The 19,681-nt window shown below is 36.8% G+C and overlaps 1 protein-coding gene and 1 pseudogene across 1 annotated transcript in view; one reads left to right on the top strand and one right to left on the bottom strand.

The window, feature by feature from the left end:
* ANKS1A (ankyrin repeat and sterile alpha motif domain containing 1A) overlaps nt 1–19,681 on the bottom strand; it is a 256,599-nt gene that overhangs the window by 205,760 nt on the left and 31,158 nt on the right. The gene's annotated exons all lie outside the window — the stretch shown is intronic.
* On the top strand, nt 14,292–15,126 carry LOC123245371 (annotated as a pseudogene).

The following is a 19,681-nucleotide window of genomic DNA, read 5'->3' as shown; positions in this document are numbered from 1 at the left end:
CTGGAAAACAATTTGAAAGTATTCCCCAAAAGCTATTGAATTGTGCATATTCCTTGAAATGAGTGATACCCCTACTAGATCTATACTTCCAAAGAAATCAGAGAGAAAAAGGATATGTGGGTGTGGGTGTGTGCACAAAAATATTTATAGTAGTTCTTTTTATTAGTAACGAAAGGTTGGAATCAATTAGAGAATGACTGAACAAGTTATGGTATATAAATGTGATGAATGGTTTCAAGGAGATGATTTCAAGTCTTGGGAAAACTTGCAATGACAAAAACAAGTTAGGGAAAACTGACAAAGAATGAGGTAAATAAAACCAGGAAAACAATGTATATAATAATAACAATATTGTGAAAACAAACAACTCTGAAAGACTTAGGAACGCCAATCTGTATTCCAGAAAATTCATTATGAAACATGCTACCTACCTAGAAACAGCTAGGTGGAACAATGGAGAGAGTACTCAACCTAGAGTAAGGAAGTCCTGAATTCAAACCCAACCTTAAAACAGGTGTGTGGGCCTAGGCAAGTACTTAACCTTTACCTTGGTTTCCTCAAATGTAAAGTGGGAATAATAACAATTATTATGGGGTTTTTGTGAGGACCAATTTGTATAACTCTTAAGCACAATGTCTGGCACACACTGGCACTATTTATATACTTCTTTCTTTCCCTTTCCTCCACCTCCTGATAGAGGTGACAGACTCAGAGTGAAGAGTGAGGCATGGGGTTTGTGTTTTTGGACATGGCTAACTAATTAAGGAATTTGTTGGGCTTGATTATACATATTTAAAATAGATTTTTTTTCTTGTTTTCTCAACTGGGGAAAAAGAGAGGTGGTAAGAAGAGAATTCAGAGAAGAAATTTTAAAAAATAAATAAAAGAAAGAAAGAAGCACTGTAGATAGAGTATCCACCTTCCTATGCTGTAAACTGCAGTCTGGATTCTAAGAGATAAGGAGTTTTCACTTAATTTAAATTTATCTAATAAATCCTTCCAGAAGCTAATTAGTAAAAACAATAAAATGGCAGATAATAAATAACTAGAATAACATTAATTTTAGAACCACACAAAAGGAATGGGAAAAATAAGGACAACTATAAAACATTTCAGTAGTTTACCACTAAGACATACACAGGAATTACATTGGGAGAAGGGGTGAACTACAAAGCATTATTAACAGAAATAAATAAGTGGATGACAAGAAATGAATTGCTCATAGTTGGGTATGCTAATAGAATTAAAATTACAATGCCACCAAAAATAATTTACAGATTTCATACCATACCAAATTATCAGTTACTTTATAGAACTAGAAAAAGTAACAACAAAGTTCATTTGAGGAACAAAAGCTCAATGTGGTGAAAAAGTGGGAATGGAGAGGGAATAGCAGTATTAGATCTCAAACTGTACTATGAATAATAATCATAAAAACAGCTTGGTATTGTTAAAAACATAAACACTGACTAGTGTACTAGATTAGATACATAAGATCCTGAAGAAATGAGAAGAGTAATATAATATTCAATAAACCCCAGTGAATGAATGACAAGGTACTTATTAAGTGCTTACAATGTACCTATATTGAGCCTTTGAGAAATAAACAGAAAAAAAGATATAGTCCCTACTCTCAAGTAGTTCACACCCTAATTAGGAGGGACTACACATAAAAGAGAATTCAGTTAGAGGGCATGTGGAATGGCCCAGAAATCTTAAGGATTCATCAGCAAGTCAGATGGCATTCCTAGATGGCTGAGGAGACATGGCAATAGGGAATATACTAAGGCCCACAAAGCATTATGATGCAGTGACAGGGTTCATGGTAAAACTTGTAAGTAACCCATCATTTCATCAGAGAATTTTGGCTTATGAATCCCAGTTTATCCAAGTGATGTGAAAAGCTATGTCACTCTTCCTGCCCTGCTATCCAACAGAGTCTAAATCAGTGATGGCAAACCTTTTAGAGACCAAGGGCTCAAACTGTAACCCTCACACCAAATGGGAGGAAGCACTCCCATTGGGCTGCTGGGAAAGGGGTGGGAGTGATGTGAGAAATGTCCTCAGGTGCACCCACTCCAGCACACATGCCATAGGTTATAGGTTTGCCATCGGGAGTCTAGTTGAAGGACAGGGGGGAGTGGGAAGGGAGATAAAGAGAAAAAGTAAAGGGTAAGATCAGCTAGGGTCTGAGACACTTAACATTCATCACTCGATAAAAACTTCTGGAAAAACTACAAAAGCCGTCAGTCAGAAATCAGATTTAGATTTATGCCCACATTATAAACCATATTAAGCTACAAATGTATGCATGAATTAAATATAAAGGGTCACATGATGAAGAACTCAGAAGAGAACAAAAAATGGGACCTTTTATTACTATGGATAAGGGCAGAATTCCTGACCAAGTAAGAAATAGGGAGGATGAGATAAAAAATTCTGATTAAAGTTTTTGTTATTGTTGACAAAACCAGAGAACTGATCTTAGAAGAGAAACGTATAAAGGGCAGGTGGAGGGGGCAGTTTTGTAGCAAGTAGCTCAGAATTAGAAATATCCTATACAATATCTGTAATTGGTTCCATAAAACAACCAAAGAGCAAAACTCAATAAAGTTAGTTTCATACAAACAGACCAGAAAAGAACTAAAACCACCTAGGATGTGAGGAGGAAGGACATGAAGAACATCAGAGCAAAATCTCTATTTATAATAGTGATAGGAATGACATAATCAAGTAATCAAGTAACTTCAAAAAGATGGAGGTAGATGTTGAAGCAATTCACAGAGGGCATGCCTATTAGTAACTTTCAAGAAATAAAAGGAAAAAAATACAATCAAAGGCACACACCATAGAAAGATCAAAGCTTGTTATTTTCTCTTGTGAGATTCAGGCACACAGTAGACACAAGAAATGCTTGTCCATTTGACTTCAAGCTAGCTGAGACTCTACCATCTCAAAATTTATTATTTCATTTTACTCACTGGAAATACTATAAATTATAAATGGAGACTTTGGGGTATGCTAATTAGGGTGCTGAACAAGAATGAGATCCACACCTGGCAGGTGCAATTCATGACATACTTTATCAAAAGCTAAACATTGTCCTCTATCATTGGGCTGAAGGGGAAACAAAATCAAATGTACAGACAGTTAAAAAAAAAGTTTTAAAAAAGAAGATTTTGTTTGCTTGCTAGCTTTTTTTTTTTAAACCCTTGTACTTCGGTGTATTGTCTCATAGGTGGAATATTGGTAAGGGTGGGCAATGGGGATCAAGTGACTTGCCCAGGGTCACACAGCTGGGAAGTGGCTGAGGCCGGGTTTGAACCTAGGACCTCCTGTCTCTAGGCCCGACTCTCACTCCACTGCCCCCGGTTGCTAGCTTTTTAAGAGAAATTGGAAGCACAAAAATACTGACCAAGCCATAGAGGAAATAACATGTGACATAAATCATAGTACAGTCAGCAAAAAAGTATACTGACTGAACAGGAGCAAGTTACTTATAACAAGCATGAAAACAAGAGAGAATCTGCTGGTCTAGAATACTACCTGACACATACTAGGTGCTTAGTAAATACTTATTGAACAATTGATGAAAAGGGCTTGGAGAAGCAAAAATTGCCAAAGTAGCACTTGGTATAATCCAGAGAATCTATTACATCAGCAGTTTGGCTGTTTACAAAGACATTAGATTTAACCTAAAACCAAAGAATTTATCTGGAATCCAGATATATGGGCTTTTCTTCAGGGACTAAGGATAATGAGTTTTCTGGCTAAGTAGTAAGCATCCAAGGGCAGAATAACCCAACAATTAGAGCTTTAAGAGTATGCAAGGCTACCTAGAAATGACAGACTAATGATCTATTTCTGTAGCCTGATTACTGTGTTAACCTGTCTCAAGTTAAAATGAGTAATCATTACAGATGATTCTGCATTCACAGAGGAAGCAATACTGAAATCTAAGCATGTTATACTACACCTGTTTGATAGTCTAGCATTGACTTTCTGGTTAAGATGGTTGCAGAGTAGAAGCAGGGCACTTTACTCTTCTCACCAACCCATATATGATACCTCCAAAGAATAAAAAATACAAATCCAGATGAAAAAAGGGACCCCACAATAGGGCACAGTATCAAAGGTACGTGGGATTTGGGCACTTCCACACTATAAGGGGGAGAAATAGCTCCCATCAAAATGCGAGCTAATCAAACTTCCCCCACCCCACCCACAGTACCAGAGTCAGAGGCTGCGCACCAGAGTTACAGTGAGCAGGAGCACAAAATCTAGCTCCTTGGCAGCTAACTGGCACCACTAGGAGCTTGCCCCTGAGAGCAGCAAGACTTGAGAACCCAGGAGGCTGAAGAGCACAGACCCTGGGTGCGAGAGTGGGGCTGAGAGAAGCAGCGGACAGTGGAAGCAGCTCAGTGTGCTGAGACTCAGTAGAAAACCTCAGGTGGAGGAGCAAGAGTGGGCCAATTTCTGGGCCCTGGGCAGCCAACTAGGACCATGGGGGCTTGACCCTGAAAACAGATAGACTAGAGACCCCAGGAGGCTGGGAAATACAGACCTTGAGTGCAGGAATGAAGCTGAGAGGGGCTGCAGACAGCAAAAGCCTCACAGACAGTGGAGGCCAGGAGACTCACAAAGTAGCCTCGGGCAAAAACTGCTCCTTAGCTCTATACAAAGAGAGTCTGCCTGCCTTACTCAGACTTCTGGCTGAGAAAGCATAATGATGACAAGCAAGGCCCAAGAAATAAACACCAAAAAGACCAAGAAAAAAGCTCAAACACTTGATAATTTCTGCACAGAAAAAAAAAAAAAAACAGAAATCAGAGGAGGACAAACAATTAAAGACATCCAAACCTTCCCAAAAAACTGAGAATTGGTCACAAGCTTTTGAAGAGTTCAAATCTGAGATCAAGAGAAAGATGGAAGAGATCTGACAAGAAAAATGGAAAATAGTTCAAAAAGAAAATAACAGTTTAAAAGGCAGAATTTAGCAATTGGTAAGTGAGGTTCAGACCAGCTAGGAGCCTTGAAGAGCCAGAGAGACCAGACTGAAAAGGAAAACTAAAATATTATGGCCAAAAATGAGTCTTTAAAGGCTAGAATTGGGCAAGTAGAAGCCAATGATCTCATAAGACAGCAAGAATTAATAGAGCAAAGTCAAAAGACTGACAAAATAGAAGAAAACATGAAATTTCTCAATGAGAAGATGACAGATCAAGAAAGCAGGTCTAGAAGAGACAACTTGAGAATTGTTGGTCTTCCAGAAAAATCAGAGACAAATAGAAATCTGATATCATACTACAAGAAATTATCCAAGAAAACTGCTCCAATGTTCTTGAACAAGAGGACAAAATAGACATTGAAAGAGCCAATAGAACACCCTCTACACTAAATCCTCAGAAGACAACCCCCAGGGATGTAACAGCCAAATTCAAAAGCTTCCAAGTTAAGGAGGAAATATTACAAGAAGCCAGAAAGAGACAATTGAGATTAAAAAGGAACACCAAACAGGATTACACAGGATCTGGCAGCCTCCATACTATAAGACCACAAGGCTTAGAACATGATATTCAGAAAGGCAAGAGAATTGAGTCTATAACCAAGGATCACCTACCCATCAAAACTGACTATATACTTCCAGGGGAAAGTATGGGCATTCAACAAGTTAGAAGATTTCCAAATATTTGCACAGAAAAGACCAGGCTAAATGGAAAGTTTGATATCCAACCACAAAAACCAAGAGAAACATGAAAAGGTAAATAAGAAAGAGAGAGGAAAGAAAGAAAACTCTTATCTTTCAATTTCCTTCTTCAAGGGCTTCAATAAGATCAAATTATTTGTATTCCTATATGGAGAAATATTATGTGTAATTCTAAAAAACTGTACCCACTATTATAGTAATTAGAAGAATTAGTCATAAGGAGAGGTTGGAATACTAAATGTTCTAAAATGATATGGGAGGAAAAAAAAGGGGGGGGGGAACAGAAGATGGCACCAAGAGAAACTTGAAGGAATAAGAAAAGCAGAATAATCTATACCACACAAAGAGGACATGGGAATGGGGAGAGGGTGAATACTACTAGACCTGTTTGATAAACATGAGAGATTAGTGCCTATCATACAGGTACATAGAATCTCACTCTTAAAGTTGAAAGGAACTTCTACCGCCCTTCTACAAGTGGTAGCCCAACCAAGAGATACAAAGTAGTAAGTTAAATGTGCCCACAAGCAATATGTCTACAGTACTTTTTTTGGTTTCCTATGGTACTTGCTTAGTAAATTGTTAATACTAATTATTCAAAAACCCAAATAAAGCAGATTTCCTTATAGCTTTTCCTTAAACCCAAGATTAACTCATAGTAATTATATAGTTCCTTCATTTGAATTGTCTGACTGTGCTGTATCTACAAGGATAATGTGAAGGAGAATTATTGTCGAAGTAGTTTTTGGATATGAATTCGCCACCCACTCAACCCATTTCCTCCAGTGGTGACCTCAGAATATTACCCAAGGACTACAAATTTAAGGGGAGAAGGGGAAAGGAATCTTCTGTTGATGACTGTCCTGGGCTTGTTTTCATCAGAAAGATGTGCCAGTCAGTTCGACTGATTAAAGAATGCTGTTAATTAAGCTATATTTGAATGTTCTGTTGGTTTTCCATAAAGAGAAACTGAGTTCTATAGTCCTGGACCTTGTACTTGACCTTAAAAAATAATGGCTGACCAGCCCAAAGTAGGATCCAGGGAAGGGATTAGATACAACTCAATACTGGTACTGAAAAGTAAATCAAAGCATATATGCTTTCTTTCTAATATGTCATAAGTATCATCTTAATGTATGAAAGGCAGTGCATTTATTAACTTATCTAAGAGCAGTTAGAGATGCACAAAAGATAGGCAAAGTATTTCTGATGCTAATTCCTAAATACTATGCTTTGACCAATTCCATCAATCTTTTCCTTTTATTTCTTTTTTGTTTTAAAAACCCTTGTCTTCTGTCTTAGGCAGAAGAGTGGGAAGGGCTAGGCGATTAGCATTCAATGACTTGCCCAGGATTAATGTCTTAGGCCACATTTGAACCCAGGTCCTCCCATCCCAAACCCTGGCTCTCTATCCACTAAGCCACCTAATTGCCCCTCTTCAATCTAGCTCCAAGAACTCAAGGAAGAGGAAGGATGAATACCTCTACAATTATATTACCTAACCTCTTGCCATCTGGCCACTTTATTCCTAGTACTTAGCTTACCCAAAGACTTTCTTCATCTAGGCTTTATATTTTATCCCATTTCTAAATATAGGATTTGGATGATTATACTTAAATAATAATCTAGGTATCCCCTTTTAAAAGATAACCCTCCCTATATAAAGCCCTCAGAAAGAACACTACTACCAAATAAACATACTCAAGAGCCTCTAGAAGACACAATTCTAACATGGCTAATGGAGGGATTCTGGCTACATAAGAAAAAAGATCTAGGGGGCAGCTGGTAGCTCAGCTGATTGAGAGCCAGGCCTAGAAACAGGGGGTCCTAAGTTCAAATCTGGCCTCAGACACTTCCCAGCTGTGTGACCCTGGGCAAGTCACTTGACCCCCCATTGCCTATCCTTACTACTCTTCGGCCTTGGAGCCAATACACAGTATTGACTCCAAGATGGAAGGTAAGGATTTAAAAAAAATTTAAAGGAAAAAAAAAAAAAAGAAAATAGATCTAGCACAAAATATCAACCTTCATAGGTTAATAATTAGTAAGAAAACTGACACACCTTAATTTGCAGAGCAGTAAAGCTGTATTCCTGAAATCTTGATAATAAAACTTTATTTTAAATATGTCAAGCAAGTTTTAGCCAAAAATAATCTGTTGACTCCCATGATAAAATAAATAATATTTTTATTGTATAAAATCATCCACTGACATATTGGCTTTTAAATTTTTATTTCTTCATATCAGGTTCTTTTAAGACTTATGGACCAGTCTGCAAACCATTTATCTAAATGGAAAATCTTTACAGTGATCCCTTACCTATTGTGGGAGTTACATTCCAGAGACCCCTGCAATAGGTCAAAATCCACAAAGTAGCAGTGTTTATATATATATAGGCTTTATAAACCTTTCCCACACTCCTATAAACCTTTTCCACACTCTGATAAACGCTGAACCAATCAGTGCTCAGGATACAGAACACAGTGCTGTGGTTGGTTGCCTTTTATTTCATCAGCCAATAGTATGCCATGTATAACTTGCACAAGCGATAGTGGCATACTGCATTTTCATTGTATACAGTACGGTATTCATCTGCAAAAAAAAATGCCCTTACTGATCTTCTGCCTTAGAACCAATATACAGTATTGATTCTAAGACAGAAGGTAAGGATTTTAAAAAACAAAAACAAAAAACAGAGTGACAAAAACTGCTGGGAAACTTGGAAAACAATATGGGAGAGATTAGGTTTAGATCAACATCTCACACCCTACACCAAGATAGATTCAGAGTGGGTGAATGACCTGAATATAAAGAGGGAAACTATAAATAAGTTAAGTGAACACAAAATAGTATACCTATCAGATCTCTGGGAAAGGAAAGATTTAAAAACCAAGCAAGAGATAGAGAAAATTACAAAATGTAAATTAAATGGTTTTGATTATATCAAGCTAAAAAGCTTTTGTACAAACAAAAACAATGTAGTCAAAATCAGAAGGGAAACAACAAAATGGGAAAAAATCTTTATAACAAGAAACTCTGACAGGGGTCTAATTACTCAAATATACAAGGGGTTAAAGCAATTGTATAAAAAATCAAGCCATTCCCCAATTGAAAAATGGACAAGAGCCATGAATAGGAAATTCTCAGGTAAAGAAATCAAAAGTATCAATAAGCACATGAGAAAGTGTTCTAAATCTCTAATAATTAGAGAAATGCAAATCAAAACAACTCTGAGGTACCACCTCACACCTAGCAGATTGGCTAAAATGAAAGAAGGGGAGAGTAATGAATGCTGGAGGGGATGTGGCAAAATTGGGACATTAATGCATTGCTGGTGGAGTTGTGAACTGATCCAACCATTCTGGCTGGCAATTTGGAACTATGCTCAAAGGGCTATAAAAGAATGCCTGCCCTTTGATCCAGCCATACCATTGTTGGGTTTGTACCCCAAAGAGATCATAGATAAACAGACTTATACGAAAATATTTATAGCTGCGCTTTTTGTAGTGGCAAAAAACTGGAAAATGAGGGGATGCCCTTCAATTGGGGAATGGCTGAACAAATTGTGGTATATGCTGGTGATGGAATACTATTGTGCTAAAAGGAATAATAAACTGGAGGAGTTCCAGGTGAACTGGAAAGACCTCCAGGAACTGATGCAGAGCGAAAGGAGCAGATCCAGGAGAACATTGTACACAGAGACTGATATACTGTGGTAAAATTGAATGTAATGAACTTCTGTACCAGCAGCAATACAATGATACAAGACAGCTCTGAGGGATTTATGGTAAAGAACACTACCCACATTCAGAGGAAGGACTGCAGGAAAGGAAACATATAAGAAAAACAACTGCTTGAACGCATGGGTTGGGGTGGACATGATTGGGGATGTGGACTAGAAACAACCACACCAATGCAACTAACAACAATATGGAAATGGGCCCTGAACAAGGAAACATGTTACAACCAGTGGAAAGGTGCATCAGCCATGGGTGAGGGGAGAGCAAGGGGTGAAGGGGAAAGCAGGGGTATGAAGCATGTAATCAGGTTAAAAATGAATATTAATAAATGTATAAAAAAATTTAAAAAAAACAGAGTGGTTTGAAATCATGACCAAGCTTGGGTCAAAAGAAGAGAGATACAAGAAAACTCTTCCTCCATCTCCCACTTCTCTGCAGAGGTGGGGGAACAATGACTGGGGAACACTGGGTATGTGAGAAGATTTCTTCAGGGGGCAGCTGGGTAACAGTGGATTGAGAGCCAGGGCTTGAGATGAGAGGTCCTAGGTTCAAATCTGATCTCAGACACTTCCTAGATGTGTGATCCTGGGCAAGTCACTTAACCCCTATTGTCTAGCCCTTACTATTCTTCTGCCTTAGAACCAACTAAGATGGAAAGTAAGGGTTTAAAAAAAGAAGAAGATGATTTCTGGGTCAATTTTGCAGAACTTTTTTTTCTTCATTTGTTTATTCTTCATTATAATGGCAAATGTAGGTGATAAAAAAATAAAAGATCACTAAAAATATGCTTTTTAAAAGAAACATGGGAAAAAATTTTAGATGGACTGGATAACTTCTAAGAGCCTAAAGTCTATGGTTTTATGTAAGCTTTAAGGTTTATATCTGAAAGATGTTCAACTGAACAATAAGATTACTATCCAATAAATGTTATCATAAATGAAAAAAATGCCAGATAAGGCCCCAGTAATAGGGAAGTCCGTGGATGGAAACTTCCTCCAAATATAGATTGCATCTACTAAATAAATCTGTCGTGCAAAACTGCCTAAAGCACAAAGAAGTCAAGTGATCCATTCAAGACCATCTGAGCACAGGTCTTCCTAGCTCTAAGCCCAAAACACTATACACTATGTCCTAAGTCAAGCTGCCACCAAAGAATAATCAAAAGTATTTTTACAAAAAACTTCAAGCTGTACTGGAAAATTACCAACTCATTTAATCTCTGGCAAAAAAAAAAAACAACAAAACCTCAATCTCATAAATGTTAAGATCACATCAATCAAAAAGGGGGCAAAACTTTGATCCAGCCATACCACTGCTGGGTTTATAACCCAAAAAGATCATAGGGGAAAAGACTTGTACAAAAATATTTATAGCCTGCTCTTTCTGATGGCAAAAAATTAGAAAATGAGCGGATGTCCTTCAATTGGGGAATGGCTGAACAAACTGTGGTATCTGTTGGTGATGGAATACTACTGTGCTCAAAGGAATAATGAACTGAAAGAATTCCATGTGAACTAGAATGACCTCTAGGAATTGATGCAGAGTGAAAGGAGCAGAGCCAGGAGAACATTATACACAGAGACTGATACACTGTGGTACAATCGAATGTAATGGACTTCTCTACTAGCAAACAATTCTGAGGGACTCATGAGAAAGAACACTATCCACATTCAGAGGAAGAACTGTAGAAACACAGAAGAAAAACAACTGCTTGAACACATGGGTTGATGGGGATAATTAGGCATGTAGTGCAACTATCAATAATATAGAAATAGGTTTTGATCAATGATACATGTAAAACCCAATGGAATTGGGCATAGGCTATAGGGAGGGGTGGAGAATTGGGGGAGAGGGAAAGAACATGAATCATGGAACCATGGGAAAATATTCTAAATAAAAAAAGAATTTTTAAAAAAGGAAAAAAAAAAAGGGGGGGGCAAAGAATCCAAAACAGCACTAAAGCAGCAGCATCTCTCATTTGTCTTTATTTATGTAATTGTGGGTTCTGTTAGAATTCTTACATGGAACTCTACATCAAACAGCTTTGAAAGGAGGAATCATAAAGTCCTCTGAAATCCACCTTTAACATTAAAAAAAGAAAATCCAGGCAGAAAAATCAAGTCTTCAGAAAAAAAAAAAGTATTGTTCAAGGAGATTAAAACCTATTTAGGGGGCAGCTGGGTAGCTCAGTGGAGTGAGAGTCAGACCTAGAGACAGGAGGTCCTGGGTTCAAACCCGGCCTCAGCCACTTCCCAGCTGTGTGACCCTGGGCAAATCACTTGACCCCCATTGCCCACCCTTACCAATCTTCCAACTATAGACAATACACTAAAGTACAAGGGTTTAAAAAAAAAAAACAACATTAGCCACATTTTAAAAAAAAAAACCTATTTAGAACACATTTTATATGCATCAAATCATTGTTTAAATCTTTAATCCATAAGGTCTACTTAATTTTGTCTCTCTAAAATAAATACCTGTTTAACAGAATCTTAAAATATAGTCTTCACAAGTTACAGATATTTGGTCTTCTCTTGTAGGCCCCTAAAGAGAAGTACAGACAACAAGTACTAGAATTTAAGAAGAGAGGGAAAATGACAATGGAATACAACGTTCAGTCCACACAGGACTTCTAGGAGCTATCGTTTTCATTCTTTTTTTGTCCTTTTCTGGCCATAACCTGCCAAGAGAATGAAGATCAGCTTCCTCATTGGTCTTAACTGATTATTATCATCTCAATGTTGAAAAACTGAAACTTGAAAGGGTAAAATGATTTGCCCCAGAGCCATTGCAACTATTCTCTTTTCTTTTACAGCTGGTGGTTATATGATTTAAAATTGAAAAAAAACTTAGAAATTACTTAGTTCAGTAGTTCCCAACTTTTTCAAATATAAGTACCTCCTTTTATATAACAGTAGTTCTATTGTTGTTATCCATTAAGATAATATAATATCTTATAATAATATTCTATTAAATATAAGATATATAATATAATAATATAAAATAAATGAATACTATGTTAAATGAAATTACATTAAATATATCCTATTCTATAATATAATAATATCTTATATAATAACAAACTGACAATCCTGGGAGTGCAAATGGAGCCCAAAACTATTTGGAATAATTCTACAGTGCCCTCCCCAGGGGTCAGAAGCACATCTATTGGGAGCCTCAGCTTTACTACTAGTCTGATCTTCTCCTCCTCCTCCCATCTATTCTCCTCACCATTTTACACAGCAGGATACCACTAGATCCAGAGATGAAATGATATACTCAAGATTCCAAAATGAGTACTTGTGACAATGCCAGAACAATTGGAATGTACTCCTACAAAGCAGTTTTTCATGTATTCTAGTTTCTACACCATAACTGAATCAGGGCCCAAGCATAGAGGTACAAGAAAAAAAGCAATGTGACGCAGGACAGCACTGAAAATGGATTCCAAGGACTAGGGCTCAAATCTCAACTCTTTTATACCTGAATGACCCTTCAACAAATCATTTAACTGTTTAATACCTCAATTTCCTCATATATAAAGGGAGATTGAACTTACCAGAGAGATGATGTAGAATGAGACATACAAATTCAGACACAGCTAATGTTATTTGTTTTGCCTGACCATACAAAAGTGCTACAAAGGTTTTGTTTTTCTTTTATTCTCAGTTTGGGGGGAAATAGGAAATGGAAAAGCAGATGGAATTAGAATTGCACCCCCACAAAAAAAGAAAAAAGTCATTGAAGCATATTTTTGAAATATAAAGAAAACAGACCAAACGGAATCACAGAAAAGCGAGAGAGCTTAAAAAATAGCATGTTAAATTTATGTCCTTAAAAAGAAATGCAAGCTGTACATAATGGATGTTCTTAGTTTTTTTGGTACTGTTTTGTATGCAAAATCTTCAATTTAGTTAAGTTTGTTGAATGCATAATTAAAATTGAAAAGAAAATACTCAAGGAGCTCAAAAAGAAACAGTAGGAAGGAGTAGGGGGCTGAACGAATTGATTTCTAAGGTCCCTTCCACCTCTCCTACAACTCTGTGATGCTATAATGACATTATGGCTTGTTCCAAACGGCAACCAGGTCACAGTTAAATTATAGTTTAGTTATGAAAACATTTATGTCAAAGGTACATTATTTAGTCTCTGTAAAAGTTTGGAGCCATGATATTTTCCTTTTTTTCTTTAATTCAAACATATTATTTAACTTTTTTTCCCCACTTTTAATTCTCATCCTCGTGCCTGTCCTCTCCCTACTCAGAAGAAAGCAATATATTAATGATTCATGTGTTATCATGCGAAACATATTTCTTTATTAACCATATCACAAAAAATGAGAAAAATAAAGTGAAAAAATATTTCAATTTGCACTCAGACTTCATTAGTTCTCTCTCTCTTGAGGTGGATAGCAGTTTTTCATCATGAATCCTCTGCAGTTTTCTTGGATCATTGTATTCCAAAGTTGATGATCATTATAATATTGCTATTACTACATACAGTGATCTCCTGATTTGCTCACTTCATTTTGTATCAGTTCATCTAGATCTTGCCATGTTTTTCTAAAACCATGCCTCTTGTAATTTCTTATAGCACAAATCTCCATCACAAACATATGCCATATCTTGTTCATCCATTCCCCAACTGTTAAGCATCTCAATTTCCAATTCTGTGCCACCACAAAAAGAACTGCTATGAATAGTTTTGTACATATAAGTCCTTTTCCTTTTATCTCTTTGAGGTACACACTTAGTAGTGGTACTGTTGGGTTTAAAAAAAAAAAAAAGACAGTCAAGTACCTAACTTGTCAACAGCCCCAGAGTTGTCCACATCCACCCTGTAGCATGAGTGGCACCCTGTACTAACGTCCAAGCTGAATCCATCTCACTCTGTGGGAAGAGAATTTCCAGGGTCCCTGCAGCTTGCTCTCTCAAGGTGGAGAGTAGAGCACAGGTAGGCTTTAAGTACCCAGATTTTCAGGGCCAGCTGTTCATTCTGGAGAAAGGCAACTATCTTTGATCTACCATGTGGAGCAGCAGTAGCCACTATCCATCCCACCAGCTTCTTTCACCCAGCCCCTGTTCTGCACTAATCAAATCACTGTAACAGCCAAGTGACCCTTTATGAGGGTAAGAACTTCCAAGGCTGTAAACTTGAGTTGAGTGATGACTATCCCTCCCTGCCTACCATGAGTTGGGCTAGTAAGGATGTGGGCTCCCTCAAAGTCACCTCAGGAGCAGGGGTAAGCTACCAGTATCCTGGCTTCCGTGGTTACCAGTATATACTAGAGCAGGACCTGCATAGTGAAGAGTTTCGGAAATACAGCAAGTTTGGTACCCAGGCTCACACCAACCAGCTGCATTCAAAGAGTATAGTACTAGATTTGGCTGTGTTTTTCCCAATCCAGGGTACTCATGAGTATCTGAAACTGGTGGACCTAGAACCATCAATAAAGGAACTTACCTCACCAGGGCCCCCCCCCAAAAAAAACAATCCAGTTTTATAACCCTGTGGGCATAGTTACAATTGTTTTCCAGAATGGCTAGACCAGTTTACAACTCCACCAACAGTTCATTAGTGCACCTATTCTCCCCTTATTCTCTCAGGTATATGTCATTTCTAATAGATCTGAGATGTTATCTCAGAGTTGTTTTCATTTGCATTTCTTTAATCATTAGTGTTTTAGACTTTTTAAAAATTTGAATATAGCTTTGATTTCTTCTTCCAAAAACTACCTATTCATATCCTTTGACAATTTATCAATTGAGGAATGGCTCTTAATTTTCATAAAATTGACTCAGCTCCTTAAATGCCTGAAAGATAAAGTCTTTATCAGAGGAATCTTGCTGTAAAAATTTTTTATATTACTTCATTGTCTATGGTAACTTGTAGCAAAAGATGTCTCTGGTTATCTCTTCTAATCAAGTCTACTTTTGTTTTTACTTTGTCTGAGATCATGATTGCTATCTCTGTCTTTTTTTATTTCAACTGCAGCATAATCAATTTTGCTCCAGTTCCTTATTTTAATTCTATGTGTGCATTTCTGTTTCAAATGTGAGTCTTCTAAACAACATATTCTAGTTTTCAATCCATTCTAATATTTGCTTCTGTTTTATAGGTGAGCTCATCCCATTCCCAGATTACTAATTACATATTTCCCTCCATCCTATTTTCTTCTATTTCTCCTTCTCTCTCCTGTTTTACTTCTAATCACTATTTTCCTTAATCTGCCCTCCATTTTATATCTTCTGCCCCTTTCCCCAGTCTCTTATCTGCTTTCCCTCTTATTTTCTTATTGGTGTTGTGAGGGTTACTTAGCAATTAATTTAGTATTAGTGTTGGACCTAGCAGGAAGGGCTGGAGGATTCCAAGATGGAATGAAGGAGCAGGAAGTGGGACTTGTACTCTGAGAGAGACTCCATAGTGGTTGGGAACATAACTGTTGCTAACCCTGGGAGATCTCAGAGTTAGGGAAAAACTGCATCCAGATTTCCTGGGATCCTGAGAGGTGGAGGTTTTCAGCAGTAGATAACAGACCTGCAGAGCAGCACCAAGTAGGGAAGTGGTTTGTGATCTGGTGGACAGCATTGCAAACTCACTCTCCCTACCTGTACTGGTGGAGTTGGCTCTTGGCATCCTGTGACCATCCTTGGATTTACCATGAGACCCCAATTGAAAGCCATCCTCAGGCCCTTTAGCTGAGCTGATCAAACCTGGCTGGAACCAGGTTTGGAGCTTTCCCTGTGACTTCAGTACTGCTTCCTTTAGGCCTTGACTGGCTTAGGTCAATAGAATAGTGTAGTCAAGTCCTTCCCCTGCCCTGTGGTTTGCCCTTAGGTTGTAAGTATAGGATCCCTTATTCCCATCCTTTTTTTTTGTTCCCCTCAATTAAACTGTTATAAACTTTTACCTTTTGCCTGCTGGTTCCATAGACCCTAGCCTAGGAGGGCTGAGTGACTGTTGGGCCTAACTGCCATTCCTGTGACAGTTAACAGCTTGGCAATAAACCCTGGTCTCCCTATCCTGGTTGGTCCTGTCTCTCCTTCAACTCAGTGTGAACCCACAAACCATTTAGATTACATTTTAATAAATTTAAATAATAAATAAATTTAATAATAATAGTTAACATCCCTGGTGCCCTACCATTACAATGGGTAATTTTCTATATAATTTTCTATATTCCATAAAGATCTTAGGAGTTACATGTATCATCTTCCCATGTAAGAAAGTAAACAGTTTGACCATATTGAATCCTTTATGATGTCTCTTTTGTATTTACCTTTTTATTCTTCTCTTGAAGCTTGTGTTGTTTCAATGGCAAATTTTCTATTCAGCGGTGGCCTTTTCATTAGGAATACTTGAAAGTCCTATAGTCTTTAAAAATCCATTTTCCCCCATAGGTTTATAGTGAGTTAGAATAAGTAGGTTATTCGTGGTTGTAATCCTAGATCTTTTATCTTCTGAATTATCATATCCTAAACCTTTCATTCATCTAAAGTAGAAGATACAAAATCTTTTTTGAGCCCAACTGTGGCTCCACGATATCTGAATTGTTTCTTTCTGAATATCTGCAATATTTTCTCCTTGGTCTGAAAGCTCTAAAATTTGGCTATAATATTTTTGGGAAGTTTACATTTCAGAATCTCATTCAGGAGGTTTTCGGTGGATTCTTTCAAGTTCTATTGAATTTTATTTATTATTGAATTATTGAATTAATTCAGAATTATCCTTTGGACATAAGATGTCATGGCAGTTTTCCTAAAGCTCAAATACGACTGATACTCCCCAGTGCACGAAACTTTAGTTACTCATTCCTTAATGCCACTAGGAAAAGATATCTGGCATTTAGTAAATGGTTGTCAACTTTTTTTGACTTTAAGGTTGTCCTTCAGAATGTGTTTCCAGTTTCTTTCCAAAATGATTTCACATTACTTTTCTCAATGCACTCTAAACTCTAGTCAATGTGTCCTACCTGTTGTACAACATTTCATCTCTCCCATTTGGGCCTTCTCACGGGCTGTCTCTCTATGTCTCCTAAATTAATAACTTGGAACCCCTAATTCTTTTCAAGGCTCAACTCAGGAGCTACCTTCTACACAAGTACTCATCTTATTTCCCCCAAAAAATCATTACTTTGTACATATTTTGCATTAAGTATATTTGTATTTTCCCAATAGAAGATAAGTTCCTTGAAGGCAAAGTTTTTGGTTTTGCTTTATAATCCCAATCTGCCAAGCCCAGCACTTCATTCACAGTAAATAGTTAAGAAATGTTTGCTGAGAGCATGTAGGTGGCTAGGTGGATATAGTGTTAGGCCAGCAAATATGAGATCCTCAGTTCAAATGTGACCTCAGATACTTCTTAGCTGTGAGACCCCGGGCAAATCACTTAACCCCAATTGCCTAGCCCTTACCACTCTTCTGCGTCAGCACTGATACTTAGTATGGGTTCTATGAGAGAAGGGAAGTTGAAAAAAGAAAGAAATGTGTGTTGAAGTGAATTTAGTTAAGCAGTCAGAAACATAAAACAAAGGCAACTACTGATTAAAAACTATAGTCAGATGCATTATGTGATGATGCCAATGATTTAATTCTTTCATCTTCAAAAAAAACATTAACAAAGGCTTTAAAAAAATCCAGAAGACAGTGGCAACACTGCTACTACCCTATATTATTCATTCTTTTTCAGAGACCCAGCAATGTGAATTAAAGTGATAACAGATTCTGTCCATTAAAATTATTATTCTTTGAGAAGTATGAAAGAGTCACATTAGTTCATTAAAAACAATTACAAAATATTGACCAGATGAAACCATTTTTAGGACAAACATCCCCAAAATTTTACAATAGTAGTAAGAAACTAGTTTTCACAATTAAAACAGAAAATCATTCATGACTGCTAAGATTATGTACATAGAATGGAATAACAGATATGGAGTAGAACATCTAATAGGGTTTTTTTTTTGAACCAATAGAATATTTTGGCCCTGGCAAGATTCAGACTTTGAGTCCAAGAAAATGATACTTAAGCATCACTTCCCCAATGTTATGCCATAATCATAAGTTCTTAAAAGTCTGAATTACACAAACACTATTCACAAGTATCAATAACAAAGATGAGAATTCACAAAGTCAAAAATGAATGGCCAAATAAAAAAAGAGATTGTTAGAATCCCCCTCATTACTCTACAGAGGTTCATTGAAGAACAAATCTCTAACAATTAAAAGGTAGATGCAAATGGAAATTCAATTCAATACACATAAAAACTGTCATAAAGATAAAGATGGCCTAATGAGGAATAGAGTTTTGGTAGATTGTTTTGCATACCTCAATTTTCTTAGCCCATAGTGAAACATTAAGTTCTAAAACATTTATTTAAAAGCCTTTTTGAAGGCTTTTTTAGGCCCATCAAAGAGAATGTTAATGAAAGAATAGCAAAAAAGATAGTCTCCAGCTAGTTCTTAATAAACAATAATGGAGGTAGCAGTTCATTTAGATCACAATTCTGGAATCTCTGCCAATTTAAACATTTGGGGCATTTTAATTTGTAGATTAAGAAACAGCACTACTACTATGTATACAAGGCCTTGACTATATCAGTTGGAAAGAGTCAGTTAAACTTGATTTCTGTATTTTGCAACCATTTCTACAATCCAGGGCCTTGATATTTCCCAGCTGAAAAAATCATTTTTTTTTTGGCATCCTCTGCAATGCATACAATTTAAGTCCCCAAAATATGCTGATTAAGGAATCTTAACACATAGGTTATAGAATGATTGCAAACAAAACCAAAACTTTCCTCTTACTAAAAATGAACTATTCATATTATTCCATATGAACTCATCAAAGAAATACAGATTGTTTTAAACATTTTAGCCTCAAATTAACTGGTTATTATTTTGGAAGTCAGAATATAGTAATAAACCAATTACAGAAGGCAAATTGTACAAAGAGTTTAGTAATAATCATTTGATATCATTTGTGGAGTTTCTTGTTAAGATATATAGATAATTCATTTGCACATAAACGCTACTAAGAGCCAAAGTATAATTAGTGTTTGTGGTTAGGAATCCAAACAGCATTTTGCCTTTTTGTACTACTAAATCTGTACTTTCTCTTAGTTGCAATTTATGAACTCATTAACTGCTTCCAAGAAAACAACTTCTTGGAGAAGAGTTTCCCAAAAACAGTATGGAGATTTTTTTTATTTTTCTTTGGATCTAGCTCAATGTTC

The sequence above is a fragment of the Gracilinanus agilis genome, chromosome 4 (assembly GCF_016433145.1).
Source record: "Gracilinanus agilis isolate LMUSP501 chromosome 4, AgileGrace, whole genome shotgun sequence".
NCBI classification, from domain to species: domain Eukaryota; kingdom Metazoa; phylum Chordata; class Mammalia; order Didelphimorphia; family Didelphidae; genus Gracilinanus; species Gracilinanus agilis.
Note: the sequence above shows the minus strand (reverse complement) of the source record. Positions and strands in the feature narration are given on the sequence as shown.